We start from the raw sequence: 13,126 nt of genomic DNA on the forward strand, positions 1-13,126 counted from the left end.
CCCCCCTTCCATACCATTGCAAAAGCTACATGAAATATCTTTTATATTAAATATCAGCCTATTCTACCTCTTCTTTCTCTTAATCCCAGTACATTTCTCTTTCACCCATTGACTCCGTCTTTACTATATATCTCCAAATTCAGCTCTCTCTGGTTCCTCATCTATGAAAAGCTCTTTATACCTGCTCTATTAAATGAGTAAGATCAGTATCTTCTTTCCATGCAGGAATATGTGCAGTTCATAGTTAAGTCCCTCATAATTTACCCTTCTCCTCCACTCTCTATGCTTCACCCGAGTCCTGTATCTGAAGATCAAACTTTCTGTTCAGCTCTGGCCATTCCAACAGGAACATTTGAAATTCCCCTGGTTCATTGAAAGTCCATCTTTTCCCTGGAAGAGGATGTTCAGTTTTTCTGGGTAGTTGATTCTCGGTTGCATTCCAAGTTCTTTTGCCTTCTAGAATATTATATTCAAAACCCTATGAGCCCTTTATGTAGTTGTTGCTAAGTCCTGTGTGATCCTGACTGCAGCTCCACGATATTTGAATTGTGTCCTTCTGGCTGCTTGTAATATTTTCTCTTTGACTTGGGAGTTCTGGAACTTAGCTATAGTATTCCTGGGGGTTGGTTTATTTTGGATCTCTCTCTGGGTGAGATCGGTGGATTCTCTCAATTCCTATTTGGCTCTCTGCTTCTAGGATATCTGGGCAATTTTCCTGTAGGAATTCTTTAAAAATGATGTCAATGCTCTTTTCCTTATCATGACTTTCAGGTATTCTAATAATTTAAAAATTGTCTTTCCTGAATTTGTTTTCCAGATCAGTTGTTTTTTTTTTCAGTGAGATATTTCACACTTTCTTCTAACTTTTCATTGTTTTGATGTTGAACTATTGTGTTGTGATTTCGGACACAGTCATGAGCTTCCTTTACCTCCATTCTACATCTGAAGGATTTGTTTTCCTCAGAGAGCTTTCTTATCTCTTTTTTCCATCTGGCCAGTTCTGCTTTTTAAAGAATTCTTCTCAATAATTTTTTGAATTGTTTTATCCATTTGACCTAAGCTAGCTTTTAACATATTATTTTCTTCACCATTTCTTTTGGATTTCCTTGACTAAGCTGCTGACTTCATTTTCATGTTTTTCCTGCATCTCTCTCATTTCTTTTCCTAATTTTTCTTCTAGCTCCCTTGATTTTCAAAATCTTTTTTGAGCTCATCATAGCCAGAGCCCAACTTCTATATTTCTTGGAGTGTTTAGATGCAGAAGCTTGGACTTTCTCATCTTCAGATTGAGTATTTTGGTCCTCCATGGGACCAAAATAATTGTCTATGGTCAGATTCCTTTTTTTCCTGTTTACTCAGTTCCCCAGCCTGGTTTTGGGGTGCTTCCTGAGATTTTGAGTATTATTGAGACACCCACCAGCAAGGACTTCAGTTTGTGAGACTCTAACTGCTCTCCTGGTCTGTGAATAACCACAAGCTCACCCCTCTGCCACGGAGATGTGAGGGGGGTCCCTACTTTATGGGGGGGTCAAGACTGTGACCAGGTTCTGAATGTGGTCATACCCCAGAGTCCCGTCCCAGGGACAGAGAACAGACCTCGGAGTCTCCTGCCATTCCCTTACCTTCGGTGGGCTGAGCTGTCTGGGTGGCTCCATGGTGCTTCCATGTTCTGGAATCTGGGCTGTAGCCGCCATGCTGAGGGACTGGGCTTCTCACTTGTTCTGGCAGAGGTCTTGCTGCTGATCTTCCAAGTTGTGCTTGGTGTTCCCAGGGTGCAGGTCAGGAAACAGCTTTGGATGCTGGAGCCACCAGCTCCCAGGTGCCCAGGGCTGTTCCTGGGAGGCTGAAGTTCCTTCGTTCTGGTGTGGTGCTGCCACCTCTCCAACCCCATGGAACAGAGTTTTCCCACTATTTTCCAGGTCATCTTAGGCTAGAGAATTGCCTCACTGGATCTTTCTGTGAGTTCTATCTCTCAAAAATTTAGCTAGTTATAATTTTAAGGTTTTTGAAATATTTTCAGAGAGCACCTAAGAGAGGCTCTTCTTGTGCCACCATCTTGGCTCTGCCCCTGGATTCCAGCTTTGTAACATTGCTCCCATACACCCCCTTCTCTCCCAACATTGTTCCTTTCATCAGTCAAGCTCCCATCACCTCACATCTGACTCCAGTCTTTCACAACTGACTCCAGTCTCCCCCATTCCAGTCATTTCTCCACTCAGTTGTGAAATTCATCTTCCTAAAGCTCTCTCTTAACCATATCACCCCCTACCCAATAACCTCCAGTGGCTCTCTAGGGCTGCTACACAAACCCCTCTCCTACTAATCCTACTCAGTCTTCTTTCACCGTATTTTCCTTCCATATTTATTATAATCCAGTAACAGGGATCTCCTATTAGTTTTCTGAACAGGACACTCCACCTGCTGAATTAAAAGCTTTCCCTCCCTATTACTGTTGTCTAAAATTCTTGCCCTTGCTTCCCTGAAGTCCCATCAAGAGGCCACAATCAGCCTTTTCCTGTCCTCTTTAACTTTAGGGCCATCCCTCTCTTCATTTGTTCCAATTCATCCTGTCCATAGTGGGTTTCCACATAGTTGCTGACATGCTGCCTGCCTCTCTGGACTCTGAGCTCCAAGGGAGTGGGAGAATGACTTGCATCGCTTTATGTCTCCGGCATTTAGGATCTGGGATGCAGAAGACTCTTAAAAATATATTGACTTGAAGAAGGTCAAACAAAGAGCTCCCATAGGATAGCTTAACACTTTTTTTACACTTTCAGAAGTTTCATGGCCCCAAATTCCAAACAATGACTTCTTATAGGATCATAGATTAATCACTCAAAGGCAGCTGATAGGTCATGGAGTCTAACCCCTTCATTTTAATGGGAAAATTGAGGCTACTCACTGGTTTAGGGACTTGCCCAGGAAGTCACAGTTAAAAATACCTGAAAAAGAATTCCAAGGCAGGTTTTCCTCCCCCCAAAATCTAATACTTGTAACACCAGCACACATAGAAGCCTCTTCTAATCACATCTCTCATACACCTGCTTTCACCTCACTCACCTGGACTGAGGCTTCTCAGGTCTTGTTGCACCAGCATCCAGGGTGCTTCCTTTTGCTCAAAATAAGAGATCACATCTTCTTTAGGAACTGGAAGTCCTGGCAGGGTGAATTAGTTAGGGATTAGCTTAGAAAGAAATGTGTCATTTAGTTCTCTTTTAGAGTAAGAGTTGTGGATACAGAGTTGTTCCATTTTGAGAATGACTCCATTAAGTTTAAACAATATATATCTGTTCTCCTCATCAGTGCTTGTAAAGCAAGTAAGTAGAAGTTAAGACTAAATAACTTCTGAGATTAATCCATGTCTGAGATACTTCTATACTTTGACCTAAAGTTACCTAGAGCTTCAGAAGCAACAAAAGAAATCCTCATGTACCTATCATACAATGCACAGGGTTTTTACAAGAAAATTGGACAGAAGGAACTTGACTCTATCTAATGATTGATAAATGCTCCAAATTCTACACGCCAGGGAATGGAGACTTAGAGTTACCAGGGGAAGTGCCCTTACTGACAGAGATCAAGTTCTGGGCATTCTCCTGCATAACCTCTTTGTACAACTCCTTCTGAGGATGGTTCAAGAGCCCCATTCCTCCTGGGTGAATGTCATCAAATCCTCAATTATCAAAAGTAAAGGACATAACTGAAGGACGTTCCAGAATTACTGTAGTCTAATTATCAACAATTTACAGAAGAAAACTGAATCATAGAGGAGAAATCTGGCCAAAACCACAGGTTTTATGAGTGTGAGAGTCATGCTTGAAACCATCTTCCTGAAGAGCCTAATGATCAATTGGGAAAAAAAAAGCCAAGAAATGTCTCAATATGGACTCACGGAGAAAGTATATATTCTATGTCTGAAGTAGGTAGATCTATGGGGGAGAAAGGGAGAAATTGATGTGAAACTTCATCCTCATCAGAAGTGATTTAAGTGATATGATCTAAAGAAAATTGTATGAAGAGATTGTGAGAAGCTGGAAAGTACAGAGTACTCTGGGGGGTAGGGTAGGAGCAGAAGTTTTATGTAATCACTTAAAAGAAAGATAATTTTGGTGCAGCTGGGTGGCACAGTGGATAGAACCTGGAGTCAGGAGGACCTGAATTCAAATCTGGTCTCAGATATTTAATAATTACCTAGCTGTGTGACTTTGGGCAAGTCATTTAACCCCACTGCCTTACAAAAAAAAAGAAAAGAAAAGAAAGGTAATTCATCAGGGAAATGCTGGCGGTTTCTTTATGAGACATATACTATATAAACATACTCCTAGAACTCTAGAATCTTGGGAGAACAAGAGTCAAGAGAATTAGTGAGGAGAGTCATCAATGGGCCAGATACAGGAGAGGTTGATGAAATCTAAAACTATTCTAACACTCACCTACTACATGGGTACAACATGTGCTTTATGAATGTGCTTAGAATTTGATGGTCTTTCATTTTATTTTCTTCCATTCCCATGGAATAAAAGGATCTTATTCAATTTATCAGAGATTCTGATGTTTGGGAACCATTCCCCTTCCTATGCATAAAATTATTCTTTTGTTAATCATTATTGTGTTTTTTCTTTAAAAAATCTGATCAGAAAACCTGGAAAGACTCACATGAACAGATAAAAAGTAAAGTGATGAGAACCAGGAGAATGTTATAAATAGGAAGAGTAATATTGTATGATAAAGACTGTGAAAGGCTTAACAACGCTCTCCAATATAATGATCAATGGACCAATGATGAAGCATACTATCCACCTCCAGAGCAATAACTGTTATTGTTTGAACTGAGACTGAATCATGCTTCTTTTCATTCTTTTTCTATTATTTGAATCTTCTTGTATAAAATAACTAATAGGGAAATGTTTTACATGATTTCACATTTCTGATAAAACCTTTATCTGGTAGCTAACTGCTTGAAGGAGGGTATGTGGGGAATAACTAACTTTGGAACTTCAAACTTTAAAAACATATTTTAAATTGTTTAAACATCATTGGGGAAAAATAAAATATGCCAAATTTTTAAAAATTATAAAATCAAATTATATTCTTGTAATCCATATTTGACTTTTTATTTCCTTTCTTCTAATGTTTTATCATCTGAACTATTGATGAATTCATTACAATGTTTCATTTTTCAGATTCCAAAGAATATTTAAATTTTTCCTTTTCTCTAGGGACCCATGAATCACTCTTCTTCATTGCATAGTATTCATAGTGTGAGTTCTTATTAAAGGACCCCCAAGACCACACAATCAACTTGATAATTCCCACAGGACTCAAAGACATCTGTACTGTCCTGTGTTGGAAGGGCCTGTCCTAAGAAAACCATTCAAGCCCTAAAAATGTTTTTTTTTTTGTGATCCACCTTCCACCTCCCTCCCTTCCCCCATAGTTCATGTATATATTCTCTACCTTAGCTGCAGCAAGGTGGGCAATCCCAATTTGCAAATCTGTTCCCTGCAATGACAGTAATTATTTAAATCACTGCCTGATCATTGTCAGTCTCTGGCTTGCTCTGTCTTGTTGAAGTAATCATGTGAATACCATAGAGATGAATCTAGTATCACTATACCGCCCAAGATATCCTACAAAAACACCTAGGTTTCTGTCCAACTATCTGGGCCATATCCTTGTCTGTAGGTTCAAGCAAGAATCCCTTGGAGAGGAGGGATCCCTGCTGACCCCTCAATTACCAAACTTGCAACCAATCAGATTGTTCCCTGTATCTCAACTCTGTCACTAATCAAGTTGCCCTCAGCTGTATGAGGGTATGGGAATCTTGGAGGAAAGGCAATGGGGTGATGGTAGAGCAGGAGGGAGGCCAGGAAAAGAGTTCTCTCTAGAAGGAAGAAGTCAGAGAAGTGAGGAGGCAGAGAAAAGGAGAATGAAGTTATTTCAGGTAGGAGTGAGTAACAGACAATAGACAAGAGTTCCAAGATTCTCTAGTCCATCCAGGAAGTCAGGCTAAAAAAAAGATAGAAAGGGAAGGTGGGACTATGTTGGGAAGGGTTGTGAAAGTCAAGCAGAGGAGTTTATAAATGCTCTGAAAAGAAACAAGGGGAAGGGAAACCAGTCAGAAAAAAAAAATTAAGAGTTGGAATAGGAAGTATCTCATGTGAGGAACAAGAAGTCTGTATCTGAAAGGCAACTGGATTTACCTAGTCCTCTTTCTATATAAATAATTTTTAATTTATATAAATTTGTACCTCCATAAATACACAGATGTGTTAGTGTATAGTGTGCTTGTGTCTTTGTATTCAAGTATTTGTCTGTGTGTGTGTGTGTGTGTGTGTGTGTGTGTGTGTTCCAGTCCTGGTTCTAAAGTATTGAATGACCTAAGCTAAGTCAGTTCATTTTCCTGGACTTGAATTCTCTGCAGGGGGTATAGATCTGGAAGGGATGTTCCCTGCCATGGAGCACAGTCCTCTTTGACACTTGCAGTATTACACAATATTATGAAAGGAAGGAGTCATGGAAAATGGGGCTCATGGGTTTAGCCCTATAAGGCAGTGGCAGAAAGAATCTGGAGGACAGAACTCAGAATGGACATGTTGAAGGCTTTGGTTGTATGAAGCACACAGAGAAAAGAGAGAAACCAGATGATTATTAGAAGGGCTTTAAATCAGAAAGGGAGAATCAAGGTAAAACAGAAGGAGAAGATGGATAATGAAGAGACTGAGAGAAGTCCTTGTTAGAAAGGGGCACAAAAATTGGGGAAATTAAAAAACTAAGGCAGGAATAGAAGTTCTAGTTGTGCAACTGAGAAGAAAAAAAGGAATTAAAAATGAAGAATTTCTCTTTTTTTCTTTTTTAGTTTTTGCAAGGCAATGGGGTCAAGTGACTTGCCCCAGGTCACACAGCTAGGTCAGTATGAAGTGTCTGAGTCTGGATTTGAACTCAGGTCCTCCTGACTCCAGGGCTGGGGCTCCATCCACTGCACCACCTAGCTGCACCAAAATATAGAATTTCTGAAGAAACTAAAATTAAAAGACTTACTGCATCTTTTAAATGAGATAACCAGGAATATATATATATATATATATATATATATATATATATATATATATATATATATATATACATATATATTTCTTTACATCACATAGAACTTTTTTGCATATGAATATTTATGTTATATAATTTCCTTCCACCCTCCCCACATTGTGGGAACATCGTACATACACATTTGTGTTTAGTATGTTTATAGATTAGTTATTTTCTGGGTGAGGAATTAGGATTAAGGGAAAAGAAAGAAAATCATGAGATAGGAAAGAAAAACATAAAAGAATTTTTAAAAAATGAAGATGGAATTCATTCAGATTCTGTAGGTTTCTCTTTGTTTTGTTTTGTGTTTTTCCTCTGCATGTGGATAGCATTATCCAAAACAGGTCTCCCAGGGTTGTCCTAGGTCTCTGATCTGCTGAGAGGAATTGCATTCATTAAGGCTCATCAACTTACAATGGTGTTAATGAATACAATGTTCTCTTGGTTCTGCTCCCTTCCCTCAACATCAGTTCCCATAATTGTTTCCATGCTTTTCTAGAGTCCAACTATTCATAATTTCTTATATATCAATAGTACTCCATAACTTCATACCATAACTTGTTCACCCATTCCCCAGTTAATCCCTTCAATTTCACATGGAATTTCTTTAAAAAGTAACCACTAGGCTACAGCAATAGTGCAAACAAATTTAAAAGGCAGAAATAATCAATGTATCCTGTTATTGCATGAAATGCAATCCTGTCATTGCATTAAATAAAAGAAATTCATTTAGGGACCCCAAACAAAAGAAACAAACCCATATCAAATAATGACTGTGTCAAAGAACAAATCACAGAAAGAATAATTTTGTAAAAGAAAATAATGATGAAAAAACATACTGAAATGTCTGGGACTCAGCTAAAGTAATCCTTTATCATACATTGAGAATATTAAAAAAAGAGAAGATTAATAAGCTGAATATGCACTTTAAAAAATCAGAGGAACAAACATTTAAAATAGGCACAAAATAAATTAAAAATTAGAAGGGAAAACAAGCAGCTTAAGCCTCCACATAGGGGAGACCGATAGGGATAGCCCACATTACAGAATAAGCAGGAAGGGATGTCTACTATACAGTGAAAGTAAGTAACTAAATTCTGAAGGGAAACAAGCAATAATTCCCTAAGGCTCAGCAGAAAGAACATGGGACAGTCAGAACCAGAGCCCATCTTTCATATAAAATCACCAAGTCACCAAAAAAAAGCAGAAAAAAGAAATTGGCTATAAAATATTACTGTATTGATAGGGAGGAAGAAGTCATAAAGTTAGAAGAGCATGATACTGTCTCCATGTGAAACCACAAAGAAAAATGTAATTTGGCTTCAGGCTCAAAAAGAATTTCTAGAAGAGTTTTCAAAAGCATTTAAAAGAATAAATTAGATAAATAAAAGAAAAGTTAGGGGGAAATGAGAGTAATGCAAGAGAGTGATTTTTTAAAAAAGAGCCAATAGCATAGGAAAAGATATAAAATATTTACTCAAGAATATAACTGCTCGGAACCAGAAGAACATTGTACACCCTAACAGCATCATGGGGGTGATGATCAACCTTAATGGACTTGCTCATTCTATCACTGCAACAATCAGGCACAATTTTGGGTTATCTGTGATGGAGAATACCATCTGTATACAGAGAAAGAATTGTGGAGTTTGAACAAAGACCAAAGACTATTACCTGTAATTTAGGAAAAAAAACTTGTTATATTATTATGTGATTTTGCTCTTAGACTTTATTATCCTTCCTTAAGGATATTATTTCTCTCTTATCACATTCAACATAGATCAATGTATACCATGGAAACAATGTAAAGATTAACAGACTGCCTTCTGTGGGAGGTAGTGGGGAGGAAGTGAGATTGGAGGGGGGAATTGTAAAATTCAAAATAAATAAATAAGTTTTTAAAAAAGAATATAACTCCTTAAAAAACAGAATTGGTCAAATGGAAAAGTACAAAAAATAACCAAAGAAAATTTAGAATTCATTCAGTGGATGTTAATGACTTTATGAGACAGTAAAATGTGAAAAACATAATCAAAAAATTAAGAAAAGAAAATGTGAAATCCTCATTGAATAAAACAACTGAACTAGAAAATAGATCTAGAAAAGATAACATAAGAATTATTGGAATACCTCAAAGCCAAAGGGAACAAACCTGGAAAGCATTTTTCAAGAATTATCCAAAAAATTGTTTCGATATATTAGAATCATAAGACAAAATAAAAACTGAAAGGATCCACTGAACCCTACTTGAAAGAGATTCCAAAATGAAAACTCCCAAGAACATTATAGCCAAATTCCAGTACTCACAGGTAAAGGAGAAGGTACTGAAAGTAACCAACAAAAAATTCAAATATTGTAGTAAGGATTACACAGATTTGGAATGGCAGCTAAGTGGAGCACTGGCCTTGAAGGACTGGAGTTCCATTCCAGCCTCAGACACTTGTAAGCTGTGTGACCTTGGGCAAGTCACTTGACCCTAACTGCCTCACATCCAGGGCCATCTCCAGTCATCCTGATTCATATCTGGTCACTGGATCCAGATGACTCTGCAGGAGAAAGTGAGGCTGGGGACTTAGCATAGTCCTCCTCACTCAAATCCAGTTCATCTGTTTGTCATCACTTGCCTGATGTCATGGTCTTCTTCAAGAATGAAGGACAAATATTACAGACATTTGGCAGCTTCCACATTAAGGAGTCAGAGGGCTTGGAATGTAATATACTAGAAAGTAAAGGACTTCAGCTTATACCCATGAATCACCTATCCAGCAAACATGAATATAATTTTTCAGAGGATAAAATGGTCATTAAAAAGATTTTCAAGCATTCCTAATTAAAAGTCTAGACCTGAAGAAAAAGCAGGATCTCCAAATTTAAGATTCAAGAGAAATAAAAAAAGAAACAAGAGAAAGCATAAGATATCCAATAAGGGCAAACTGCTTATATTTCTATATGCCAGAGCCTCCCCTAAAAAAGTAAAGATAAGACAAATTAAATATTAATGCTTGTTCTCTGGGGCAACTAGGTAGCGCAGTGGATAAAGCACCAGCCCTGGAGTCAGGAGTACTTGAGTTCAAATCTGGCCTCAGACACTTAATAATTATCTAGCTGTATGGCCTTGGGCAAGACACTTAATGCCATTGCCTTGCAAAAAAAAAAAAAAGAAAGAAAACTTAAAAAAAATACTTGTTCACTGATCTATGTTATATATGTTATTTCTGTATGATTCTAGTCCTTTTCATAGAAAAAGCCAGAAGAGATGCTTATTTTACTTTCAAATATGGGGAAAGAGGTGAGGGAAGGCAGCAGTGATCTGCACCTCACCTCAGGTAGTGCAATCCCTTCCAAACTGGGTTGAATGCATATGCTAAGTTCATAGCTGTTGCCATTTCTTTGTATGTCACCAGTGTAATGTTTGAAGACATTTTTTTCTATATGTTCATTTTCCAATCTAGATGAGGTATTTCACATATATGTATATAAGATATTTGGTATTGCTGATGTTGGCTTTAACTGCTCAAAAAACCACTGTGTGAGGAAGTCAGTAAATCTGCTTCCCTGGAGACACCATGCGTGGACTACCTCTATTAGGCTTATACAGTTCAAATCCTGACTCTAAGACTGTTTGTGTCTCCCTATTCATGGGTATAAGGGGACTTTGATGGGAAGAGACCCCAAAAATCAGAATAAGGGGTTGAGAAAGAAAATTGCACTAGAAGAAAAAGGAGGGGGAAAACTAAATGAGGCAAAAATTCCACATTAATAGGAGCTTTGAAAGGAGAAGTGAAGGAGAGTTCCATGTGAACAGCAGTTGAATATGGGTCAGTTGGTCCTGACAGAGACGTGAGTGGCCCTTGATCAATCAAAAGGGAGTCAAGTTCAGATCCCCAAATCTGCATTGGTGGAGATGAGCCTAGGGAGTTTTCCAGTGTGATAATGAGACCAAGCTCAGAGAAGCTAGCAGGAGCCCCAGGGGGGAGTTTTCTTTTCTTTGTGAAGGGCATGGGGGCCATGCCTTGATACTGGCACAGTCTGGTGAGCTCAAGTCTGAGGGAGTGACTTGTAGAAGGGAGCAGCATAGACTCTAGTAACAGCTTAGCTTTGTCCTACTGTTGAAAACCTATAGCCAAGTTGTCCCAGAATGATGAGTGGTCCATGGTGGAACAGGTTGGCTCTTCCTTCCTGGTGTCACACTATCACCATAAAATCATAGTACTGACAATCAGACTGTTGAGAGACAGGTTAGCTATGCCATGTTGTGACAAAACTGTCACCACGAAAATCACTGGAGTGCCGAGGTGCCTTGCTAACAAGGGAAGGAAATCCTATCAAATCAGACCATGAGGTTCTGGATGAAGCAGTGAGTGCATAATACTCCACTCCCCATAATAAACATATCCTGTATGATAACATGGTTATCTTCCATTATGAAGGAAGACAACTACTGCTAATGGAGGGGACGGTGTGGCAAAGTTGTCACCAAAGAAATTACTGGAGCACCGAGGTGCCTTGATAACATGGGAGGGAAACCTATCCATTAGGCAAAGGATTCTGGAAGCATCAAGACCTTCACAGAGGTCCTGCTTCTTATCAAATCAGGCCATGAGGCAGGAGGCAGTGAGTGCACAACAGTCCCCTCCCTATAATAAACATAACGTATATGATGACATGGTCCTCTTCCATCATGAAGGATGACCATATTGCTAATGGAGGGGAAGATGGGAGACAAAGCTTAATCTTTAATCTCATTAAAATGGAGTCAGAGGGGATATCAGACACTCAGTTGGATAGAGAAATCTATCTTTCCCTATAAAAAAGCAAAATGGGATAGGGACCATAGAAGGGAAAGGAGGGCCTGATAAAAGGGAGGGTATATGGGGAAAGGAGGTGATCAGAAGTAAAATACTGATGAGGAAGGAAAGGATGGGGGTGGAATGAGAGAGAAAGGTGGGGATAAACAAGTGAAAACACCATGAAGGGACATATAGGGAGTGATCATAAGTATAGGAATGGGATGAATTCAAAGAACAGGAGCTGATGGTAAAATGGTTTAAAAACAATAATCCTATAATATGTTGTTTTCAAGACACACATTTGAAGCAGAGTCACACACCTATGGTGAAGTCAGGGCTGGGGGTACAAACCAGTATGTTGGAATTGAAACGAAGCAAAAACACAAATAGATCTAATGAAACGAAATGAGGAAGGAAACCAGATCTTGCCAAGGTGAATGACTGGGGAAGCCTCTAGGGCTCTGCCCTGGGCATGGCTACACAAGGCTCCCATGTGGAGGGGTTTCCTGGACCTTCAGTTGCCACAAGGGAGAGCTTGGCTATAAAGACAAAGGGGGGGGGTAGTTGTGTGGATGGGGAGGGGCCTAGGCAGGCGAGCCTAGGAATAGACATTAAGAAGCAAGGTAATTGTCCTTGGAATCAGTTGTAATGAGGGAGAACTTAAAATCAAACAGGGGATTGCAGTGATTAGAGGGAGAGGGCTTAGGACTGGAGATCCTGGGTGACACAGATTCAGTTTGACATCCAGAGGTGGAAGAGCAAGGCAGGGTGTTGACTTGTGGATTCAATCTCATGCCTATTTGTTGAAAAAGGAAATGATCCATGAGTTGAGGCACTGCCAGCATAGACCATCCGCCATGTCTATGAAGATGGCTTCCATCCCTGACCTCCGTCAAGTCTGTGGACAGGCTGCGCTCACCTGGGGTGAGGGTCTGCAGCACCCAGGGCCCATTCTCTCTGGCACCAGGCTCCCTGATTGGGCTGTACCTCGGTCCTCCTCAGAGCAAGTTGGGGAGGGTGGATTCCAGAGGGGAAGGGGTCTTTCCCTTCTCTTCTGGGCAGGAGACTAGTCTGTGGAGATTGAGAGAAGTGAGGTCCCAGAGGGGTTAGGAAGGCCTAGGGGCCCCATGGTGGGAGGGAGGGAGGCAGCAGGGAAGCTTGCTTTCCTTCCTCTCTTCTGCCCTTATTCTCTTCCAGATCATCTTTCTGAGACCTGAGTGGGATAAAGTCTGAGACTTCTTCAGTAG

This window comes from Macrotis lagotis, chromosome 1, assembly GCF_037893015.1.
Source record: "Macrotis lagotis isolate mMagLag1 chromosome 1, bilby.v1.9.chrom.fasta, whole genome shotgun sequence".
Lineage (NCBI taxonomy): Eukaryota > Metazoa > Chordata > Mammalia > Peramelemorphia > Peramelidae > Macrotis > Macrotis lagotis.